At 44.1% G+C, this 17,799-nt stretch overlaps 1 long non-coding RNA gene across 3 annotated transcripts in view; it reads right to left on the reverse strand.

Annotated features, from left to right (window-relative positions):
- Positions 1-1,557: 1,557 nt before the first annotated feature.
- Positions 1,558-17,799, reverse strand: part of LOC121076700 — an 87,871-nt gene continuing 71,629 nt past the window's right edge. For 2 of the 3 annotated variants that reach the window (XR_005823671.1, XR_005823675.1), the window contains exons 3-6: positions 6,101-6,249; positions 4,973-5,028; positions 2,443-3,364; positions 1,558-1,781 (exon numbers count right to left, since the gene is read on the reverse strand). This is a non-coding gene — a long non-coding RNA (uncharacterized LOC121076700). The remainder of the gene's footprint in view (positions 1,782-2,442; positions 3,365-4,972; positions 5,029-6,100; positions 6,250-17,799) is intronic. The other variant, XR_005823674.1, reaches the window with a different exon arrangement.

Here is a 17,799-nt window from a genome sequence, read left to right on the forward strand (position 1 = left end):
GTGTAGGGATGGCATGGCAGGGGTTGCCAGCTGGCGGGACGCGCTTTGCTTGTGACAGGTGGCATGTTGTCTCTAAATCATCCCGGCCATCCTTATTCAGTGCACCTGGCACCCTGTCCCCCACATTTATAGCCGCCACTCTCATAGATCTCAAACCATCTGGTACAGCTCTGACTTGCCCTGTGCTCAATGGGCTTTTCTGTCCTTAACAATCAAATGAGCCGTGCTTGCAGCTCCTTCCCTGTCCCGTGCTGCCTCTGCTTATTTTTATTCTCCCTGGCCTCTGTCACTGGCCAGTTTGAGCCATGATCCAGGAAGATGTTTAAAGCATAGCTTGGCATCGCTGAAGCGCCATTCTTTGAACTAGTCTATTCTCTTTTTCCTGAGGATTCACATGAAAGCAGCCCCAGGTAGCTCGATATTGATTTCCACACGGGTGTTTGAGGAACTCTTTCATTCCAGCAGGTTGAATACCTTCAGTGGGTGTTCTTCAAAGCCAACTTCACTTTTGAATTGATCCCAGTTAGCTTATTCATTCCCTCCTCAAAGTCCTTCATTCTCTCTTCTGTCTCTCTCTTTGCTCTCTCAGGCAAGTCCTTAATTATCCCCCCGTGTTACTCAGGTGAAGAAGCTGAAAGCTGTGCTTAACATGTCCTCTTATTACCCACAGAGGACTAATGAAAGAAGGACTGATTTAGTGAGTCTGGATGCACATGTGTTTGCATGCTTATTTAGTCCTTTCGGTTCCTCCCTCGCAAAGGAAACCAGATCCTGCTGGCCCTTGGTGATGGGTAACTGACATGGGCACAGAGTATATTTTTGTCAAGCTTCAAGTGCTCTGAAGGTTTCTAAATCAAGGTAGTTTACGAGGAACCGTTTTGAAAGGAGAGTGCAAAACCTCCATATTAATTGGGGGTGATCTAGGAGGCAAAGCATCTGTCAATGCAGAGATAACAATGTATGAATACAAACAGAAACAACACCCTGCTCCCCTTTTCTATCTAATCTAGCCATCCATTCATCGATCCTAATCCTACCTCCTCTTCTCCCTTCCCTTCTTTTCATGGCTGCGAGAATTCGTGTTTCATCCCCATTTCAAAGGCTCATGAGTAACCAGAACTTTGTCGGCATCTTCATTTTAAACAGAAAAAACAAACAGCACCCCCTCAGCCCCCCTTCTCCCAGTCTGTTCCTGCCAGAAACATAGCAACCAGCATGCACGGCTTTCTGCAGGCAGCCTAGTTTGCATTTAATTAGTTCTGTGATATCCTAAACTTCTTTCAACCTCCGCCCCCAGAACATCATTGTAGAAATCCTCACTCCGGGAATGACATGATAGAGCTGTCAAAAACCCAGCATCTGTGCCAGGAAGTGTTTAGAGCACTTGGGTTCCTGAATCGGGGGACAACTTGCCCGGAATAGACTCTGCTACCAGGAAATTGAGTCAATATAACGCTCTGCAGAGGAACAAAGATAGGAAATCTAAACCCAGCTATACAAATTGTGACAAACAAGGCAGAGATGTGATGTTACCTGCTCGCAGAGCATCTGGCTGGCATACCAGTATCCACACCAGGACAGGCGGCCCATCTCCCCTGCTGGGAGGAGACAAGGGTTTTCCAAGGTGAGAAGGAATCTGGTGGGACAATTAGTCCCAATGCCCAGCATCTTCTTTTTACAACCATGCCTCCGTGTGCCAGCTGTGAGCAGCACCTCATGAGTCTCGCTGCAACAGGGCTTCTATTTTCATTGATCATCATTAGGCACACATTCCAAGGGCACTGAGTGGAAAAGAAAGAGTAATTTTACTCTAGAGGGAAGGGGCTTGTATGGACCTTTGTGAACACTACATAGGCTGTCCTTGTCAAGTGAGAGTGCTCAGGACCCTGATCAATCGCCCTTCCCACTTCACCATGCATAAACCACCGCCTCCAGCCCCTTGCAATTCCTGATAGCTCCATGAGCTCCTTCCCAGTCCTGGACCCTGACTCCAAGGCTTCTGCTTGGACACTGCACCAGAAGTTACCAAAAATGACAATGAGATCAGTGTGTGGCTGAGCTATGCTGGCTACTGGGGAACCTTGTCATTTCTGTTGGACCTTTGCAGTCCTGAATTTCCACCCACAGATCAATCTTTCCCTCTCCCTCCTCCTCCTAGACAACAGGGAGGACAGAGAGTGAAGTCAGAACACAGTGTCTGTCCCAGTGACCGTCTTAGGCAGCTGATGGGATAGTCATTGTTTCTCCCCTGAGCAAAGCCTCCCTTTTCTATCCGTTTACCCCTAACCCATAAGTGATAAGTGCCAGCCACAAGAAAGCTTCCCACACTTGCCTGCATTTCTGCTAGCCACAGCAAACCCAAAAACTGGAAAGCAAGCAGAGCTAAAGCAGGCAAGAGCTAAAGCAGGAGTCGATATTTTTAATCACTGTCAGCCCACTAACCCCCTTTGATGCTTCCACCGCTCTTGCAATCGGCAAGAGCACTGCTGACAACGGTACCAGCACGGAGTGATGGGTCCTTCTCCTGCAGGTGAGCGGTGCAGCCGAGCTTCTTGCTCCGACCAGGCTCAGCCTCTCTGCAGGGGAGGCAGCTGCATTCGCCACCAGGACCCTGCGAACTGAAGCACAGAAAACATTCACCTCATTCAGCAGTTCCTCCCCCCCATCCCCTGCCACTCTGCTGCTGTTAAACTCACTGCAGCCTCAGCCGCTTTATCATCTCATTTGCTTTCTGATCTGACACCAGTCTGCCATGCAGCTGATCAAAGGCAGAAACCAGAGTGCAGCCAGGCTGAGCAGCCCCAGAATTCAAACAAACATGTCACTTCCCATCTCTACATGTTAGACAACTTCACTTCTTTCTGTTACTGCCTCTTCTAATCTCTCCCTCCACACACATACACATACACCCCCCCTTTGCTTTCTCTTCATCCTCTACATTCATTTCCCAAGCACATATGCTGTCACCTTTTCCCCTTCTTTTGTTGATCTTTCCTGTCACTTTCCCTTCCTTCACCCTTTCCTCCAAGATCTATCTTCAGGACTGCTCTCACTCCGTCCTCCTCTTCCTGGTGTTTTCACACTTCTTTACTTCATAGCTTCACTTTCTGCCTCTTCCTCACTATTTTGGAGACTCTCCATTGTTTCACATGACTGAAGTCACTTTTGGGGGAGCAGAAATAAAGTGCCAGAAGGGATACCTTCTTCTGCAAAGCTGTGGGTAGGCTATTATTAGAATCAATATTATCTATAGATGTCCCTTGAATCAGTAAACAACCTCCTGCCATGAAGTCTTTAATGGATCAGAAGCCTTTCAACACTTGGAAATCCAATGTAGGGAAGAAAGAAAATCAGAGGTCCATTCCTGCAAGGAAGGAAGGGAAGAAAGAGAGAGACAGAAGGAGGCAAATAGAAAAGAGAAGAGAGGGAGGGGGGGGAAGAGAACAAGAGAAGTGCAAAGAAAAAGGTATTCTGGACTTTTAGGAAAGGTGGGAATGACAGGCAGTAAATACAAGAATTCAAAAAGATATATATATATATTTAATTTTATAACATTGCTGAATTTCATTTTATTGTAATCCTCAAATAATACTTGCATCTCAGGCTGAACTAGTGATCCTTGGAATCCCTCTGGTAATTCTTTCCATCACCTGTAACACAGGGCTACAGATTACTCCTAATGCTGGATTTGGGTCCACGCTTAAATATTTCTGTCTGGAACTAGCTATTGCTCTATATTGGGAAGGAGACCAGTCCAGAACTGTTTAGGTCAGAAAATGAGCATTGAGTCTGATTGCTCATGGCACAAGGCTTTTGTATCTGATGGCAGACAGACTGCATACATTATAAAAAGACATAGGAATCACATGTGAGACAGAAGAGGAAATTTTACCTCTCCTTCCCCCTCCATTAGGGCTCAGACCAAGCCTCGAGAGTTGGAAACAATGTTCCAAGCCTCAAACTAATCTGCAAAATTTGTATCAAGATATGAACATCTCTAAGGTCTTCAAGCAGGCATTTTGGTCTACACCAAGCTTGATTAAAGTATTCCTGGATTCAATTAACTGAAATATAATGAGATTATTTCACATGCAATCTGATTTTTTTTTTTTGGTTACAGTGAAGTGAGTGAGCAGTGATTACAGGGCTTAATACAGCAGGCCTTGCTGTATTGAAATCAAAAAGTGACATGAAATTAGGTCAAATTAGCCAGAACTTCCTGGGGAAAGCTGGGAGTGGGGGAAAATACCTCTGCTTTTTCTTCTTAAGTTTATTTTTCATTAGATAATTCTAGAAAATGTATTCTGTGACACACTAGATAATGCAAGAAGAAACAGTTTAAATGAAAGACATGTCATTTTCATAAAAATAAAGCACACATTGAAACAAGAGTTACATACATACACACAAAATCCTTTCTCCAGAATTTTCTCTAATCGAAAAAAATCTTTCAAAAATGAGGACTCCAGTTCCAGTTGCACATCAAACCCATATTTCAAAAATCTGAATCCTGAGTGTTGAGGACTGTAGCTTTTATTTTGTGAGAGTGAGGCAGCTACACACCTGTGTGAGGGCTGGCATGGAAGAGACTTCTAACACAACATTGGTCCACCGAGCACATTTTGAAATTCCACCACCCATCTCACTCCCCACACCTTGGTGAAACGAAATGATTGCTCTCTACATGGGCCAGCTAAGAAAATTACATGTTTCTCTATACCTTTGGACCAGTCTCTGGTGAAGTGCCCATCTTGGGGTTTTGCTAGCTATGACAGTCCTGGAGTTGAACAACCTGCTGAGCTTCTCTTGCTTCTTTCTCTTGCTTCAAATACATCACACAGATTTTAGTTCTACATCAGCAGCCAAGATGGTTCATTTCTATCACTGATAACTGCCCCTTATGCCTCTGCAGGTACCACCACATGAATATTCTCTAAAAATCATCCTTGTCCATTATATTGGGGTACCTTACCTTATGGGTGACGCTTTTGAACCTCCTGACATTTCCAAATCTTGTACCATGGGACACTTTGAATAAAAAAAGAAAAGAAAGGAAAAAAAATCACAAGCTAAGGTCCCTAAATCCCAAGTTCTCAGCTTAATAATGCTTTTTCAGCTGTGCAGTTCCAACATTCATAAGTAGTGCTGAGAAAATAATTTGCAGCCAGTAATTTGCTGAAAAATTTAGTTCCTTTCTCTGCACGCAGATGGTCCCTGAGCAAAATCAAAATTTCCTCGAATGTACTCATTATTTGAAAATACTCAACACATTTTTGGCAGTGCTCCCCCCCCCTAAAAAAAAAAAAAAAACAAAACAAAAACAACAACAAAAAAACCCTTACAGACTGATCACAAAAGCATTGCTTGTGTATTCCATAGTTAGTATTCTAGCCATGAGCTGCTGGTTTGTTGTGATTAATCGTAGGTTCATAGCATGGTTTCCATTCCCCAACTAGAGGGAAAACAAAACCCCTGTAATTCTTATAGTCAGGTTTAGGCCTTGAAGAACCCTTGGGGTTTTTATTTCCCTTGGGAAGGAGGAGCAGGTAAATTAGACTAGGGAATTTTAACCCTTTTGGTCTCTGGTTCTCCCAGGCTTTCCCAGATCATTCATAGTACTTACGATTTGAGCTTCAAGTGGCCTCCATACAAGGTCTTGCAGAGGTGTAGCAGGGCCACACATTTGAGATGCATGCCTCCTAAAGGCACGATGGCGTGACACTCCTTCCCAGTCCCTGGCCCCATGCTGTGCAATCAGCTCACCCCAGACCAGAACAAGAAGGCACACCTGGCAGACGGCAAGGTTGCTGGATGCTGCACTATAAGGTCATGAGGTATGGGAATAGTTGATGGGAGCACAAAGATGTGGTGGACAGAGGAGTCTTTTTAAAACTTGTGAGACCTGACAGGCCTGTACTTTTAAGGAGTCGCTCCCAAGGACAAATAAATAAGGCTTCAAAAATAGATTGATAGCCTGGATCGGTCATTTAAATGTCATTACCTCTTTGCACACTGAAGAACTACATGCAAGGGAGGAACTTAATATTGCATTTAAGTGCATTTATACCAGGGACTAGAAAGAGGAGTGCCATTTACTTACAGACTTGTTAAGGCTTCAGCAGACCCACCAGCTTGCTATTCTGTCCTCACGTTCACCCTCTCCTGCTTCCTTTGGATTGTCCTGCTCCACTCCTTTAGCTGGGACACTGGAATTTGTCCAGGGCTTAGATGCAAGCTGATGTCCTGGAGCTGAAGGGATGGGGCACAAGCATTATAAATCCTCTGAGTCATCCATGTCATCCATCAATCTGCTCTCTTTCTGTGCTAATGTGTGTTACTGATGCAAGTGCAGACAGAATTGTGCCACTCTTTGCAGCTGCTTCAGGGAAGAATCACATTTACATTACTAAATGCAGCTTTCCAGCAAAAACACAGAGTGAAGTCAGAAGACAGCCTTTGATAAGGAAGAAAGAGACTTTAAAACAAATACCCCACATTCACTAACATGTATTCAAATACAGACAAGAGGAACAGTGGTAAAAAAACAAAAACCCTGACATTTCTGCTTCTAGCAACCTTTATAACAGAGCATGAGGATTTTATTCTCGCTGTTACCTTTCCTTTTGATAGTCTCTTCTGAATCACATCTAAAACAGATATTTCTTCATTCCCCTCAGTACTCTGTGGTGTTGGGTGATCTTGTACCTTGCAGATGTACTCTGTGTTAGCCTACCCCAAGCTATGACCAGCCGTAAAGGTGTAAAATGTTCTTCCTTTCCTTGATTGTGTTCTGTGTCCACAGCAGAGCTCTTGCAAGAGGTCTTGAATTTGACTTAGGAAGACAGGACAGAGATGTCTGTCTTGCTGCTGTACATACCTGATTATGACAACTTATGAATGCTTTGAGAAAAGAAAAAAAAAAAAAGACAAGGGTTTTAAAAGGAGTTACATTTGCATTCAAGTTAATTTAGTATATGGGAGATTCTGTTTGTTAGTCATAATAGGAAAAGACCTCATGAAGTCTTTGGGACATAAAAGATGCACTATGAGAGCCTGGCACAATAAATGGTACACCTAGCCCCTACATTTTTGATACAACACTAGATTTTTTTTTTCAATATGTGACAGGATGGTAGAAACTAAGGAGTTTCAACAGATGGAAATGAGTAGCTGCAACAAGCCTCAGACAAAAAAGAAAGGATTTCATGGCATTTACAGCAACAACAACAAAAACAAACAAAAACAAACAAACAAGCCAAAAAGCAACCAACCAAACCAACAAATAGACAAACAAACAAACAAACAAAAATGAAACAAAAACAATCCAGGAGCAAACTAGGTGTCAGAGGTGATGTCAGTACGTTTCCGAGTGAGACTTTTACTGGGGTAGGTGATGAAGTCCATACCCTTCAGAACAACTGTTTTTTCATCTTTACTCTGGAAAACAGTGATGCACAGAATTATTAACTAATATTCTGATAACTGTTATTAGTTTTTTTTGATGACAGAAGAAGACTAAAAAAACCTGGATCTGTAACAAAGAAAATTCAGAGATAGGAGGTCAGTTCTGTGGCAACTTCCATGATAGTGGAGGCAAAAAAACTAACACACCAGGAGCTTTTATAAAAAAGTTTGCTTTTTCCTTCCTTGAACATTTTCTATTATGAAGTTTAAAAACTAAGGAATTTCCTGAATCAGAAAGCAGAGGCTGAATCACTCCAGAGTTAGGATGTTTGAAATATAGGACAAAATCTCAATCCAAACTGAGCAGTTCATTCCTCCCAAAATGCCACTCACCATAGAACTCTCCCCCAAGCATTAAAGTGCTTCAAGTACAGATCCAGATGCAAATTCCTTAACTTGTTAAAAAGTCTCATCACTCAGTAAGTCAAAAGAGGACAAATGTTACACTGTGTGGGCTTAGACACCTCTTGAATCAAGAGTTAAAAAAAAGAAAAACAACTTCATTAGCCAATCTTTCTTGTTATTTAAGCTCAAGGTTTATGCCAGATAGGACATGATATTCTAACTGAGGGGAGAAGGATAGAGCAAACCAAGGTTTTATTAAGGCCTGTGTGTACATGATTTACTTTTCATTAGATTTAGTTATCAGCTAAATAGTAATTCGGGCAAGAGTTCTAGCCGTGTTTAATACTTTAGTCTTACAACAGAATAATATCTCCAGCATCATTAAAAACAAACATTCAGATGGGAACAAATTAACTCATTTCAATTCAGCCAGCTGCAAAGACCTCCTTTCTTTTCCTGTCATTTCAGAAAAATGATCTCAGCCTTTTCCAAATCACCTTTTTAAAGATAAGTGACTTTCGCATAAAGCTGGTAAAGCCATAAAATTCAGGCCCTTGCTCCCCACTAAGGGAGTCACTCCCTGGTGCCCCCATGTTTTCCCAGAGAATTCCCTGCTCATGGGGTGGGCCATGCAGTCCACCCCTTCCTGCCACAGAGGTGGCACCGGGTGAGTGGTGATCCTACTGTCGTGGTTTTAGAGCTCTCTTGAAACTATCAGAGACCAATGTGCAAATCATGCAGATCCCCAAGCCTGGCATAACAGGCTTTTAAGTATGCAAGCTGAATTCTGTACCAGTCTGGGGCTTCAACAGCAGTAGGACTGCATGGTTCCTCCCTTGTCTATCTCCTCTTACTGCTGTGGCTGTGGCTCAGGCTGTCCTCTGGCCTTGTTTCAGACCCTTGTTTCACATTCCCACTCTCTAGCCCTCACTGATGGTGTCTCCAAAGCAAGGCTTGGCCTTGCACACAGTAACCAGCCCTAAAATATTTCGAAGCACAGGTCTCATTCCACAGCTTCCAGAGAAGGATACTTGCTCCCACAAATATGCCAGGGCATACAATAAACAAGGAATGCAGCCTCTGCTTTGACACCCATTTTGTTCATAGGCAATCAGATCCTTTCTATTCCTTTATACACTGTACTGGGTCTTGATACTGAGCAGTTCCAGCTCCAGGCAACACAAAGAAAGCTGCAGAAAGCAACAGCAAAGCCCTCGCTTGTTGCTTGCAACTGCCTTCTGTACTAAAAGTTGGAGCGATCTCTCCTCTGCTTTTCCACTTAGATATTCTCTGACGCTTTCTGACTAAACAAGATGGTCTCATTTATTCTTAGAAAAGTTGCTGGTCACCCATAAGTCCAAACTGAAGTTCTGGTAGGAAAGGCTTTTCTGCAGACTGTATCTGAAAACAACCCACTCTCAAACCCCACTTCCTATCCCAAAGCACTTTGAGGAAGTTTGGATACACATCTGAACTTTTCAGCTTGATGCAGTCTCTCCCTGTGACTCATAGAAATGTTTCCATGAATATTTAATTTTTTTAAGTTCCAAAAGGAAAAAAAGAAGGCTTAAATAGGGAAAGAAAAAGACTCAAACAAATACCATAGCTGCCAACATCTTGTGACAGAAAGTCAATAGCTTTTAAATCTGCATAAAATTACATACATTTCCATGAAATTACCTGCATTTGCATACAGTGATGCTTGATGCTACAAGGAACTTGCAGCTCCTCCCCAAGACTCCCCAAATCCTAACTTCTCCTGCAGGCCCAGTAGCACTTTAATTCTGCCATCCTAGAGCTCTGAGGCACTGTGACAATCTGCAAGGGAATCACTGGGGCATTTGCACAGCCTAGTGGAAATCCCTCTCTAGCCAGGGGCATGGGCCAGAGGCTTCTCGAAGTCTCCCTGGGACTTCTGTCCCTTCACTCTTCCCCACTTCTTCCTCTCCTTCTTGGATGGAGAGGATGAGGCTGCAGTTCATGCTGGGGAGGACAACTTCTAGCAGGCAGAAGAAATCCTCACCACCAGTAAGCATCCTAAACGGACAACTTCTTCCGTGGTCCTCCCTCAGGTTAGGGAGAGAGCATCACGTGAGCAGCTGAAGGGTTTATTTTTTTTTCTGCCTTCTCATTTCAGCTCCTCAGCCTACCAGCCAAAGGCACTGCTTGGTGTGTTTAGGTTTCCCCTGGTGACATTTGTCCACTAAAAATCTGAACCCAGACCCACCAGCCTCCTCTTAGAGCAGCCACGAGACAGGTTAGTAATGAGTTGGAACCAAATGAGGAGTGCTCATCCCACCCCCAGGCCCTGGCCTCCCTCTGTGTAACTGCTTTTGAAATATATTTGGTAACACACCGAATGTATTTAAAGGGATTGTGGAACTGGCCAATTTTCATGCTAATTAAAGTGCAGGAGATGGAAGTGAGCTGTTTGAAATACATTACAGCACCGAGGAAAACATATTGTGCGCTATCTCATATTTTTCAAGAGCCCATATTCAAATCCACTTTCAATCTGTGTGCACCATGCCTCTGCTGCTGCCTATATTACCGAGCCACAGGCAGCGCATGTCGTGCCCCTGCACTGGCCCAGCCTTGGCCATGGGATGGACCTGGATGCAGAATGCGTCCCTGGGGACAGAGAGAACTAGGTCAGTGCTTGGGAAGGAGCTGGAGCGCCTGGTTCTCTGAGGGGAAGGCAGGGAATGGAGAAGATTACTAATCTCCACAGACAGCATAGCCAAAGGGGACAATATTTAAATGTCCTGCAGTGGATGCTCACAGCAGAGAGCCCGGGCTCACAATGGTGTTTCTCTTGCAAGGACTGGGAGAAGCACGGTGTTCAATTAAGTGTCTGAGGGAAGGGAAGCTGCATACAGAAAGGCATTTGCAGAGCCTGTGAGCATCCTATTTTTGCCTCTCTAGATAGCAAGATGGCCAGCTCTTACACACTGTCCCAGCTAGGCAAGAGCTTGACTGGCATCCCTTAGCCAGTGGCATAGGTGTAGCTTTGAACCTGGGCTTCAGCCACTGAGGCTGCATGAGCTGCTTATCAAATACAGAGCAATCTAGTTACCTGCCAGGTCTGTTGAGAGCAACTGTTTTGTCCTATTTGCCAGGATAAGTTTAGAAACCCATTTCTTTTGGGGACATTAAATGCTGCCCTGTTGTTTATACGCAGTTCCTTCCCCTACAGGAAGAGACCCCATCGAGAGAGCGTGCTCATGTATACGAGCCAGTTTCAGCGTCTGGCTCAGGAAGAATCTGCATGTAAATTGATGGATGGGAACGTCCTTGTGTACTTCCCAAGGCAGTGGTGCATGTCCAGCAGCCCTCCTGCTCCTCTCTGCATGTACCTCCCCACAGGTGGTGACTGGCAGAGGGGACAAGCTCTCCAGGCACGCGTACCCATTCCCCCAGGAAGACTGCAGAGAGGAGGGTCTGTTTCTGTGCAGACAAAACACAGGACTCTGTTCTATGCATGATTGCTTGTATGTAGGAATTACTTGGCTGTTTTCCTTCTGTTTTCATCCCCTTGCCCTCTCTCACTGTCCTTTGGATACAGGGGCTGCAAGCATATTAGTCCCTGGGGCTGGGAGCTACCAGGCTGCACTGTCAAGTGCTGAGCAGTATTTCTTCACCCTCAGGAGGAAATCTGCTTCTTTAAATATTTGCCTGACTTCCTGACAGCTTTTTGACAGAACATCCACTCCCCTGTTAACAGCCGCGTTCAGTGGCAGAAGACATCTCTATCAGGGCACCTTCTCTTTCACAAGCAAAGCCCTATTCCCCGCTGGCAACAGATCTTCCTTCTCTCTTTCAGCTCAGATCTGAATTTTGTCCCCTGTGTTGTCTTCTGTAAGGGCCTCACTTGCCAAAACAGGATTTAGAGAGACAGCTGCCCCCGGGCTGGTACACAGATCACAAAGGTTAGGCAGCAGCAGGTGAGATGGTAAAAGAGAGGTTCTTCCCACCTCGACACCACCAGAGTACGGAGGTGGCAGAATAACAGCAAAAAGAGCAAATCCCCATTCTTGTGCAATAAAGGCAAGTGTCTCTACTAAACGTTAATTGAGAAGTTTTCCCTTCCTTCAGAGTCTGGCAAGTGATCTGTGCGGGGGTGGGAGGAAGACAGGAATTACCTAGCAATATCTGGAAACACCCTGCAATCCCAGGGAACACGTGGCTTGGGTAGCGGCAGCAGCTCTTAGGAGGCAGCTAAAGTAAGCCAAGATGACATGTGGGAGTCAGGGAACTAGCCTGTTCTGTCTGATGCTGTTTCAGCTTTCTGGTGTCAGGTCCAGCTGAAGTCCTTGGCTTTGGAGAGGAGCTTTCACTGGTCTATTAGGTCAGTTTCTGACTTAGCTCTGCCAGGGTGATGTGGCTGACTGGTCAACGCAGTAGCGAATTCAAAGAGAGATGTCTGAGTTAAGTCATCCGTAAGGAGTGTCTGAAAGGACAGCCTGGTTTCAAGAGCTTGTGGTAGGCTAATCCTTTTAATAAGATGAATATCTAGATTGCCTTTGTGACATTGGAAATCATTGAGTGCCTAAATCCTGCTCTACCAGTGCCTGGCAGCTTACAGCATGAATGGTAAATAAGAGTCCTAGCAGGAATGAAGAGATTGATTAATGGCTGATACCCACTGGACCACAGATAGAGTATAACAGGGTTTGCAGGAATAGACTGTGCATCAGGTTCACTTCAAAGTCAATGGTATGGTGCTGCCAAGATCTCTTCTGCAGTATCTTCTCCATGGACAGCAGGTCCTTTGCTGATGCTGGTGTTATTCATCACTTTATTTTTCCCTCTTGGAAGGTGAAGAAGAACCATCTATATATGGTAAACTCAGGGGCTTGCAAGATCCTTCATATTCCAAAAATAATGAGAAAATTAGGAGTCCCAGAGCCTCAAGAACCTCAAGACAGCTGTTCCCAGGTCTTCATGCTCTTTATGATGCTAGGATTAGGAGCACAAATAGTTTTTGCCTTGAAAAGCTGTCTCTCTGGCAGAACCACAGATACTTTTGTTCAGAGGCAGCATTGTGTGCTGAGTGTCACCCAAAGGAGGGAGGGAGGGAGGGATACTCTCCCACAGGATTTCTGGAAGGCACTGCCATTGTTCAGAGTGCAAGTGGGCTGAGGAGCTTAACAGATGGCTGCAGTGAGACATGGACTCTCTACAGATGGTGAATGCATTCCCTCTGAGATCAGTGGTGGGCTGGATGACAGCCCAATATGGTTGCAGGCTCCAAAAGCCTGTATTCCCCCCCCCACCCTGTTATCATGACATTTTCCTCTTTGGAGAATGGAAAAGGATTTAGAGAGGCAGACACAGAGACATACATGGGTAGGGAGAAACCAGAGAAAATAGCTGATGCCATAAAAACAGGTACCTGTCCCTCTGAGAGGCTGTCAGCACAGAAGGAGAGGGCTGAGCAGTTATTGCTCGCTATTTTCCCCCGTAGACATCCTTCCGGTCCATGGCATAATACTTTGGTTTTCAAAACATAACTTCTTTGATAGGCACCAGATCCCAGAAAGCAAAATGACCGAGGGTGGTGTCTCTGAGAAAAATCTTCCAAGAACCCCATCACCTGTGGATATGTCTTTGAGATGATGGTCACCTTTTTACATACTGGCCAGTACTGGTTAGAATGATCCTCTGCCTGGATTTTGTTGCAACCAGCATTTAAAAGGCTGGAAGCCTTTTCACCAGTAATTTTCCAAACCTGATTAAATCAGTGGAATTAAACAGCAAATGACTTCCTGCTGTAAGCAGCCTCAGATTTGAACGGATCCTTATCCCTCCCATCCCAGAAGAGAACATCAAATTTCAAATTTCCCATCAAATAAGCAGCTTATCAAGTTTTATTAAAGGAATCAGTTGGTTTCTTAGCCTTCTGAAAGTCAAAACAGAAAAAAAAATGAAAAATGTTTCAAGCCAGGAATAGCATATTAGAGAATTTCAACTTTTTTTTTTTTTTTAATTATTATTATTTTTCCAATCAGGACATTTTTTGAAGACAATCCTCCTACAGGTGATATTTCAGAAATGCAACACTGGAAGAGGTCATTGTGTTTTGTGTTTAGGAAAGCAGATCCTCATTTGTTCCAGGATGATCTTGTGCTATTTAATAGTGGTGGTGGATAATACCAGCAAGCTGTCTGGAAATACTACTTGGATGCAATTCTAGGTTTCACAATGAACACTAGCTTGGAGGATTATCTCAGCATAGTCAGCATAGGAAGTCTGACTCACAGCCATTCATGCTAAATGGTATCAACAAAAGTTTATTTTAATTCTGTATCTAACTATAAGCTTATAAGATGATACCCACAGGGACTAATGCCATATTATCAGGAACAAACTCAACTTCAGCAGGTTAATATTCAGCAAATAACCAAAGTTGGGCAAAGATCTGGATTAGAACACATCTCCTGAGAGCTGCTGTGCCCTCAGCCCCAGGGCTTGCAGGCTGAGCAGTGCATCCCTTGGATTTCACCTGCTTCCAGTTTAAGGGAATGCCTGCAAGGAAGTTCACAGGAGTGAACAAAAGACAAACAAAAAAACAAACAAACAAAAGACACTGCTGCTAGTTCTGGTAGCAGAATAGATCTTGTGGTTCAGCATTCAACACCTTCTCAGGAAGCTCTGAAGCAACTCTAGAAATAGTCCTTTTCAAAAAAGTGAAAAGGAAAAGGAAAAATGGAAAAGACCAAGAAGGCATTTGAAGCGTTTTAAGTATGCAAGTAGATCGGTAGGTCTAAAAAAATACAGAGGATATGTCTTGCTGAATATAAACTTATTGGTGCAAGGATCTTAGTCTAACGCTGATGGAAAGGCCCCTTGTGCTACATTGGTTCCTTGCATTAAAGTGGTGTTAGAACACCTTGCAGGATCAAGCGCAATATGAATGGTAAATCCTAGAGTTATATATATAAGTATGGAAATACCACACCAGCAATATTGTTCCCAAGATGCTATATTTTGGGGAGAAATGCCAGTGTAGCAGTGCAAGTTGATCCCCAGTGGCTTTGCCAAGAGGTTCTGGGATTATTCCAGAGGAATTACTTTTAGCTTGGTCTCTCAAGTCTGCTAAATACTTCTCCATATGAAAACCACAACACCATATTGCTGAGATACTAAAACCAAGTGAGGAGAGAGAGGGTCAGGAAACTTTGAAGCAGAGAGAGCAGAGATCTGCCCGGTCATGCTCCTTTCCCACTCCTCATCCCTTTTGTTCCAGGATATTTCCCACTGCTTTCCAGGCTTCACCCTTAAGCAGGCAAGCCCTGGAGCCACTGCAGCAAAGTGTGCTGTTGTACAGCCACTAGCCCCTTGCTCTTCTCAGGGAAAATCCTCCTCCCAGAGGACTGCTTCATTTATTTCATTTGTCTCCTTTCCATCTCCCACCCTCTTCTCAGGGGAATACAACCCAGACAGATAAGCTAATGAGACAATTAGCTCTCCGCTCCCTGATTGAAGGGCCCTTTATTTCCCTAACCAGCCAAGCCAATTCTCAACATCGTGAGTGCTTGACTTTATTTCTACAATGTGATTCATCTTCCCTCTTGCTCATATATAAACCTACCATAAAAGAATATTATTAATGTTGCCAAGTCAAGCGCTTGCTTGTTAGCAAACACTTAGACCTAAGCCTGTTTGGGGAGCCTTAATTCACTCTCTTCTCTCTCACCTCTCTGCAATACACCTTGTATGTGTATTTTACTATATGCTTTAATAACCGTATTGTACAGCTGTTCAGAGATCCCATTCCACACTCAGGACACAGGTTAGGCAGCGATCCATGAGCACCCATGAGCTAGTCACTATTTTATGTTTTAGTTATTTATTGGGATGCCTCGCAACTTTACTTGCCACCTACCTGCTACCACATGTCTGCAAAAGCAATCGTTGCGATGCAGCATGCAAAGGTTGGGAGCAACCACAATGCAAGGATCATGGCTAAATGTAACACAGCACGTCAAAAACACATCTTAAAATACTAGCACATTGCAAACTCTGGCAGAAAGGGAAGATAGAGGTCTGAGACAAATTTAAGAGCTTCTCCAGTTTCCCTTCAGCCCAAAGACCCTGCCTTCCAGGTGATCACACCACAGCCCCCAATACTTGGTCTCCATCATCAACTCCCTTCAAGCAGGTAGGGAGAGGAGATTGCTCAGAGGAGAGGGTGAATAGGGGAGGCAGTGGTGCCCTGATGCTCCTCTGACCCTGTGCCACGGAGAGAGGAGCAGCCTTCCAGAACCCCAACTCCTCTGATGTCCTAGACTGAGATGCAGTGCCATGGCAGCTGGCTTCACTTGGCCTCCTCTGTATGTGGGGAAATATAACAGTAGAGTTCAAGAGGCCTGCAGAATCTGCTCAGTATCAGCACAAGGTCCCAGTTTTCCTGTTCTTTTGCCACCCACTCGCACCAAGCTGTATAACCAGTTGTGACCATGTCACACAGTATTGAACAATGCAAGTTGCAGTTGGCAGAGGATCAGCCACTCATCAGCCTTTCTGTGGCAGCTCTCTGCCTTCCAGGCAGGAACCAGAGGGATGTTTTAGTTGTTCCTGTTACTGTAGCAAGTGGAAAAGAGAAAAATGGCAGATTACCTATGCCTGGAGTATCACTGTTAACTGTTGGGTCCGTTTTCACTGTTGGTGGCTGACTGCATCCATCAAGCTCACGAGATACTTTCCAGTGCAGTATGATGTGTGCTGTGTTCACCATTTACTATTGCATGCTTGATCGTTTAAGCTGTCACATCGCTTTTGATTTCTCGACAGACTGTCACCCCAGATCCCCTTAAGAGCTAGCAGTGTGGCCTCTGAGACACAGCTGCCTAAGAGCATCTATGTCATCTCTCCTTTTGCGTAATGTTGCTTCTAAGCAAGTTTGCAAGGGGAAGAGGAAGGGTGGAAGCCAATGTCAAAGTTCTCACTGGATTCACCTCATACTTAGTTAAATCTAAAAGGGACCCAAGATTTAGGATAGCTTGAATACTGCAAATGTTTTTAGCCCCCAGCCTTTTTCCTTACTCCTGGTTCCTTTAGCCATTCATGAGAACTCACAAATGTCCTGTCACAAGACAAAGAAGAGGTGTACAGCATATCCATGCAGATTGCTGTCGGAGTTCTGATACATCCATCTATTCAGAAATATCAGCATTTTTTGCCCCAAAACTTATGTCCAGGCAGAATTTGAAAGATTCATAAATTCTCTGGAATTTACAAGTGCATAAACGGTAATACAGCAGGCACATGTCCGCAGTTCATGTGCCCCAGCCCCATAAGTTATGGAAAGAGGCTCTGTGCAAAGTACATTTGCATTGTTTCCACATGGGATCTCCCAGAGGAGGTGGCAAGCCTAGCTACTGCATCACTGAATGTCTTTACTTTAAAGGCATACCTGAGCATATTAATTTTCTTCAGCATTGTTGAAGGCCAATACATGCAGATGGACTTCTTTTGCAAAGCTTCCAAGATCTAGCAACTTGTGATTGTGTGATTGTGATTGTGATTTTAAATATTTCATTTTAAAGACCTAAAGGGGTGGAAGAGAGGACTTGGTTTCATAAAAGTGCAGTACATTTGCAAATAGATTCAATGGCCTTTGCCCAGCCAGAATTATAGGAAATAGAGACTAAAAGGTTGTAGAAACAGTTAGATGGCTTTGGAGAAAAGCTCTGCTCCCTTTCACTGTTTGACAGATGCAGCACAGCAAACAGAGAGTTAAGGCTTTTCCCCTGCTACGCTGCAGCAAAAATGAGAGATTTAAATAGACTGAAAATGTAAATCCAACATTTACTCCATAGACAGAGTGAGGCAGAGCAGAGGGGAGGGGAGTGATGGAGGATAAATGATCATTGGATGTGTGAGAAGAGAGATGCATCACATAGTATATATTTTATATGTATTAATATTCATACCAGTTCTTTCCTTTCTCCCTCCAGGCTCTGTCTGCTGCTTCAGTTCATCCAT

This window comes from Cygnus olor, chromosome 1 (assembly GCF_009769625.2).
Source record: "Cygnus olor isolate bCygOlo1 chromosome 1, bCygOlo1.pri.v2, whole genome shotgun sequence".
NCBI lineage: Eukaryota > Metazoa > Chordata > Aves > Anseriformes > Anatidae > Cygnus > Cygnus olor.